The sequence below is a fragment of the Nicotiana sylvestris genome, chromosome 4, assembly GCF_000393655.2.
Source record: "Nicotiana sylvestris chromosome 4, ASM39365v2, whole genome shotgun sequence".
NCBI classification, from domain to species: Eukaryota; Viridiplantae; Streptophyta; class Magnoliopsida; order Solanales; family Solanaceae; genus Nicotiana; species Nicotiana sylvestris.
In genome coordinates, this window is record NC_091060.1 from 133,017,419 (window position 1) to 133,024,847 (window position 7,429).

At 35.5% G+C, this 7,429-nt stretch overlaps 1 pseudogene; it reads right to left on the reverse strand.

Moving 5' to 3' along the window:
• Nucleotides 1–3,311: 3,311 nt before the first annotated feature.
• Nucleotides 3,312–5,418, reverse strand: LOC104210870 (7-deoxyloganetin glucosyltransferase-like; annotated as a pseudogene).
• Nucleotides 5,419–7,429: the final 2,011 nt, after the last annotated feature.

Consider the following 7,429-nt stretch of genomic DNA (forward strand, 5'->3'; position numbering starts at 1 on the left):
CTCAAATCCAATGCTTAATTATAGGTTTCCCAACATTTTTCCCAAAAAGTCAAAATTTAACCCCGGGCCCGCTTGGTCAAAAATCGAAGTTCGAACCAAAACCCGATTACCCATTTACCCTCGAGCCCGGATATGCAATTGATTGGAATCCGACCTCAATTTGAGGTCTAAATCCCCAAATTTCGAAATTCCCAAATTTCACCCAAAAACATCCAATTTTCCATGAAAATTCCTAGATTTTGTGACGAAATCTTGTAAAATGATGAAGTAGATTGAAAGAAATGAGTTAGAAATTGTTTACCTATGATTTGGGGAAGAACTTTTCTTTGGAAAATCGCTATGGGAGCTTAGGGTTTGAAAATTTGAAAGAATGAGTTGAAATCCCGTCTAAAACTCTTTTTGAACAGTCGCAGTTATCGCATTTGTGATATTGCGAACCCCGCAAATGCGAACATTATATCGCAATTGCGAAGAATACTCAGGCCTGCTATTATCGCAAATGCGAACATTTGCTCGCAATTGCGACCTGTTGTTATTGCAAATGCGATGATGACTTCGCAATTGCGAAGGTCCCCGGCTCAGCCTTTTTATCGCAAATGCGAAGGGTCTTCGCAAATGCGAGCATCGCATTTGCGAGCCAGGTTTCGCAGTTGTAGACCTGAAACACACCAGCAGTTTTTCTTAAGTTCAAAACACTCTGTGGCCTATCCAAAACTCACTTGAGCCCTCGGAGCTCCAAACAAAACATGCACACAAGTTTAAAAACATCATATGAACTTGCTTGTGCGATAATATCGTCAAAATAACATCTTAAACAACGAATTTAGCATCAAAATCATTGAAATTCTGAAGAACACCTAAAGTTACTATTTTCACAATCGAGGGTCCGAATCACGTCATATGAATTCCGTTTCTTGCCAAATTTTACAGATATAACTTAAATACCATATTAAACCTGTACCGGACTCCGGAACCAAATTACGGGTCCGATACCATCAAATTCAAACATTATTCAATTTCTAAACTCCTTATATTTTTAAGTTAAACAATTTTCTTCAAAAATTCATTTCTCGGGCTAGGAACCTCGGAATTCAGTTCCGGACATACGCTCAAGTCCCATATTTTTCTACGGACCCTCTAGGAGCGTTCAATTACGGGTTCGGGTCCGTTTATCCAAAAATATTGACCAAAGTCAACTTAATTCAATTTTAAAGGCAAACTTTAGCATTTTTCTCAAATTTTTACATAAAAGCTTTCCGAATATACGCCCGGACTGCGCATGCAAATCGAGGTGAGGAAAAGGAGGTTTTTATGGTCTCGGAACACCGATTTAACTTCTAAAATAAGAGATGACCTTTTGGGTCATCACATCTACGAACTTAACAATTGAATCTTTTATCTCAACCATTTAGACTTATTTTGAAAAATTTACTAAAATTAACTAGAACTAGCATTATAGAGTAAAATGCAAAATTAATTAATATTTGAGTAGAGCTGCTAGCAAGAAATAATTTTATAAAAAATATATTGGTATAATAATGATCGCTATTGTTATTTGTAAAATGTGGTTATAGAGGGTTAACATATAACATGATAAATTGATTAAAAAAAGTTAGCAGCTATAGTGAAATGTTGTTATAGAGTATGCACTTATGATAGAGATATTTGACTGTATATAATTATATGCCAAACTGTTTGCAATGTACGTCAGTTTACAGTCAATTTTGAGCCTTTTCCGTTGCAAAAAATAAAAATAAAAATCACGTGCTGGACAACTTCCGTCATTACTGAAAAAGTGTATATTTAAACCAATTATGTAATAACATGGAGTATATTTGACATTAGCTATTGACACATAATATATTTGGGTCTTTCTCAAAGTTTAGTGGCATATTTGAATATATATTTTTTTTACTTTTATAGTTTTAGAAATTCTAGTTGTGGTTAATTAGACACATAATTTTGCGACAATAAATTTTATATTTCTGTGAAATAATGCAATCATTCCCCCCAAAATGTTTAGATAAATAATACCCATAATTATCACCACGAATAAGTACAAGATATTTCATGGCAAATAAACGCACAATTTAACTATAAATTCTAATTATCATTATATAAAAACCAATATGTGGTTACTGATCTTTTTCTTCTTTTCTGAATGTAATTTTAACAATTTGAGACAATTATTTTAATTTTCGTCACAAATTGTACACAAGGTCAACGATAAAATAATGTGTCATCAACAATTTCATTTTTGTAGCTAAATATTATTCCGTAAATGGTGTTTAATATTTTTTTGGTGAGAAATCTTATTAGAAAAATTTTGTTATAAAATTTGAATATCATCTCTAAATTAGTACATCCAAATATGAAATCTAATATTTATCACAAAAAATTGAGTGATTTGTGACGAATTTTTAGTTGTAGCTAGACACTATTTTTTTTTTTCCAGACAATACCTCATCGTGGCTAAATTAAGTATTATATAGGGACAACAGAATGATAGCCATAAATTATCTACCTTATTAGTGACAAAAACTATGGTCACAAATAAGTACAATATTTTGTAGCTAAAGTTCGCATTATTTAGCTACAGATTTTTAATTGTTTCTATTTTAACAATATTTTTTGTGACGAAACTTTTTTGTATCTAAATTTAAGCATTTATTAAGACAAAAGATATTTCGTCACAAATGGTATACAATGTCAATGACAAAAAAAGTTTTGTCACTAATAGCATTATCTTTGTAGCTAAATATTTCTCAGTAAATGGCGCCAACTCATTTTTGGTGGGAAATTTTAGTAGACAAAACTTTGCTACAAAATTTTGTATTTCGTCACTAAAAGTATGTGACACGCGTATTTAGACACAAAAGGTAATTTTGTCACGAAAAGTTAACCATTAGTGACAAATTTTGTGTCGTAGCTAAAAAATTTGTAGCTAAATATCACATTTGTTGTAGTGAGTGGATGAACAAAGGATAAGTCTAGAGTAGTACGAGTGGCTGTTAAGAACACAGTTTAAGTTCTTTATTATCATTTCTTGTGTAGGTTATTTTTACACCAAAACTGATTAACTTATCACCATTTAATAATTTGATGAGGTGAAAATATGCACTAATAAAACGTACTTTAGTGAAAAAGTATGTGTGCAAACTATCATGCATCTATCGGTAGGGATAAATTTTTCACCTCTTGCATATCTCACCACAAATGCCAATAACAAATTTTGGGGAGGTAATTATGGGACTATTTTTGTTACGTGAGGAAATTTGCGTGGCATAAACTCTTGGGGACCATGAGAGACCTTGAGGTAGCAAACGATATTTTTATTTATCATTATTAGATCATACCAAGTTGCAATACTAGGAAAGATGGGATACGAGGAATAAAAGATGTGACGAGATTTCAACACAGGAAAAGATAAAAACCAATAACCTATTGATAATTAACGCCTAATCTTTGAGGAGAATTTCATTGATAATTTTATCTATGTTCACATAAGAAGAACCTGTTGTTTTTTTAGCAGCTTCTTCAGCCAATTTCTTCCACTCCAATACCTTTTTCTTCATCTCTTTGCCTCTATCTCCGGCCATCAACTCTCTCTCTCACAAGACTTTCAACTTCGTCCCTCTTCACGTTACTGTCGATCTCCATTCCGATTCTCAATTTAGTGCAACAAAACCAACAGTTAGTCGGCTGCTCTGCGAAGAACGGCCAACAAATCATTGGCACCCCACAACTAATACTTTCAAGAGTCGAATTCCATCCACTATGAGTCAAGAAACCTCTTATTGCAGGGTAGCTAAGGACTTGTTCTTGTGGACACCAACTTGCTAACATCCCTCTTTCTTTAGTTGCTTCCAAGAATTCGGATGGTAGAATTGCTTCTTTGCCTGATATAATATCAGGCATTATGATCCACAGAAATTCCATTTGGCTATTGGCAAATCCCCAAGCGAATTCGATAAGTTGGTTTGGAGTCATTACAGTGATACTTCCGAAATTAACATAAACAACAGAATTTGGTTCCTTGGTATTTAGCCATTCTACACACTTTTATCTTCTTTCCAAAGATTTGATTCTAACTCCTCTAAATTTTTGTCGTCAACATGTTTCACAAGCAAATGCAATGGTCCAATGGCATACACCGGAGGAAGAAGCATTTGAACTGATTCAAGAACTTCCTTCTCTAATGGCTCAAATGTATTGACAACGATAGCTGAAGCATTTTTGGATCTCTCTGTTTCTTGAAGTAGAAATTTAATCATGTAATCATCTGGATTTGTAGTTCTAATAAAACCAGGAAGATCCCTCAAACGTATGTCCTCCATGCCTGGTATCCAATCCAAAGTCTTCTCCAAATACCCATTTGTCAAGTAACTTTCATCTAAAAGAAAAAAGAATATAGTGAGACAGATACTTTAAAAAATAGCAGTTGAAACAGACCATTTTAAAACATATATACCTCTAAGGGGAGTATATCCTTTTTCAATAAGTTTGTAGTAATTCATGTAACCTAATAAACCACAAGCACTAAAGGTCCAAAAGAAAACTTGAGGAATGCCAAAATCTTGAGCAGCAGCTAGAGTGAAGCTCATAACACCATCGGAAATGATACACGAGACAGGTGGCACGTTGGATGAAGAAGTATTATTGAGCTTGGCAAGTAACTCTTTAAAAGGAACTAAACAAGTAGTGGTAAGGGATTTGGATAGGGAAGCAATATCTTGGGCTGAATCAGCATCAGACGGTGGGAGGCCGTCGGGGATGGTCTCGAAACTAAAGGATGGCAAGCCCTTGAGGGAATCAGGGCCTCGAGACTTAAGGAGACGCCTATGGTTGTATTCAGTGTTGACAAATGTTATATGAAAGCCTCTGTAATGGAGGATTTTGGCTAACTTTAACATTGGATTGATGTGACCTTGGGCAGGAGCTGGTACGCAAATTGCATGAGGCATGTCAAGTTTAGCATACCTGGAAGCCATTCTTTCGATTCTCTCAAACTGGAAAAGGAAGATATGTATGGTTTTGTCAAGTAGAAGAATATGTGGATACATACACTTATAGATGAGAATTGAGAAGGAGTAATAAATGCAGCACGCAAGAATTCAAAAGCCAATAAACTCAACATAGAAATATGGAACATCGAAAATTACTCAAATTTGAATTGAAATCAGCTGCCAACGCATCAGATGCCAGACGATATTATTTACTCATGGTTCCGTCCTAGCTAATTAGTTTGGTAGTTTTTTCCTTTTTCATTTTTTTCTTAAAAGATTAATATACCATTCTACATCAAAGCATCTCATATTTGAAAGAAATTAGTAGTAGTAAATTTCTATATTATGTTTTACTTACTTTTAATGATTTGGACTGCTGATTTATCCCTTGGACAGTATCTCTTCTTCGGTGCAAATTTTTTTGGTAGCTTTGCAAATCTAAATCGATAAAAAGGATGAACGAAGGATAAGTCTAGAGTAGTACGAGTGGCTGTTAAGTACACAGTTTATGTGGGGTCCAGCCCATAGATTAAGAAAGATAATTTTCTTCCTTTGTCTTCTTTTTTCTAAAATGGTAGTTACCGTTGTTTTTGAATTACTTAAAAGTCATTCTTTGAAATCTTTTTTTCCTTTCTTTTGATGTCACTGATGACATTTGTAGGGGTATAGAATCTCTATAAATAGAGAGCTTCAGAGCCATTTGAATTACACCAACAAAAAGAGAAAGAAAGAGTGAGGTTTCACAGACATAGTATAAGAAAATTGTCTGTGAGAAAAATAGAGAGTGAATGATATTGTAGTGAGGTGGAAATATCAAAAGAGGGTTATTTCTGTTGAGTGTTGTAGTGGTCTTTTGAGTATTTTACTCGGACCTACAAAGCATAAAATTCCTTGCTATAGTGATATCAGTTGCTCTTCTCAGGGCCATGGTTTTTTCTCTTATTCAAAAGGGTTTTCCACGTAAAAATTTTGGTGTCGTTGTTACTCTTTTACTCTTGTTAATTATCGTATCTTGGTGCTATGTTCTTATTCCACTTTTATTACCGTGAAGATTATTTTTGTAGAGGGTTTATTCCCAACAACTGGTATCAGAGCACAGGGTCTACTCGTTCACTGAAATACTATTCACTGTCGGTAGTACTATACTCGGTGAAAAATAAAAATGTCCGGAGTAAAGTACGAGATAGCAAAATTCAACGGAGATAACAGTTTCTCAACATGGCAAAGAAGGATGATGGATCTACTCATCCAACAAGGATTACACAAGGTACTAGATGCTGATGCCAAAAAGCCTGATACCATGAAAGCTGAGGATTGGGCTGACTTGGATGAAAGAGTTGCTAGTGCAATCAGGTTGCACTTATCAGATGATGTGGTAAATAACATCATTGATGAAGACACTGCATGTGGAATTTGGACAAGGTTGGAAAGCCTATACATGTCCAAAACGCTGACAAATAAATTGTACCTGAAGAAGCAGTTATACGCCCTACACATGGGTGAAGGTACGAATTTTTTGTCATATTTAAATGTGTTTAACGGACTAATCACACAGCTTGTCAACCTCGAAGTGAAAATCGAGGAAGAAGATAAAGTCATCTTGCTATTGAACTCGTTGCCATCTTCGTACGATAATTTGGCAACAACCATCCTGCACGGTAAGACTATTATTGAGTTGAAAGATGTCACATCGGCTCTTCTACTCAATGAGAAATGAGAAAAAAGCTTGAAAATCAAGGACAAGCTCTCATCACAGAAGGTAGAGGCAGGAGTTATCAAAGGAGTTCAAGCAACTATGGTAGATCCGGAGCTCGTGGGAAGTCAAAGAACCGATCCAAATCAAGAGCTAGAAATTGCTACAACTGTGATCAACCAGGTCACTTCAAAAGAGATTGCCCAAATCCAAGGAAGGGCAAAGGTGAAACCAGTGGCAAGAAGAATGACGACAACACAGTCGCCATGGTGAAAAACAATGATAATGTTGTCCTTTTTATAAATGAGAAAGAGGAATGCATGCACCTATCAGGTACAGAGTCGGAATGGGTGGTTGACACAGCGGCATCTTACCATGCCACCCCGGTAAGAGATCTTTTCTGCAGATATGTAGCAGGTGATTTCGGCATAGTGAGAATGGGTAACACAAGTTACTCAAAGATTGCGGGGATTGGTGACATTTGTATCAAGACAAATGTCGGATGCACATTGGTTCTAAAGGATGTGCGGCATGTACCTGATTTGCGGATGAACTTGATCTCGGGAATTGCTTTAGACCGAGATGGATACGAGAGTTATTTTGCAAATCAAAAGTGGAGACTCACTAAGGGATCATTGGTGATTGCAAAGGGAGTTGCTCGTGGCACGTTGTACAGGACAAATGCAGAAATATGCCAAGGTGAATTGAACGCGGCACAAGATGAGATTTC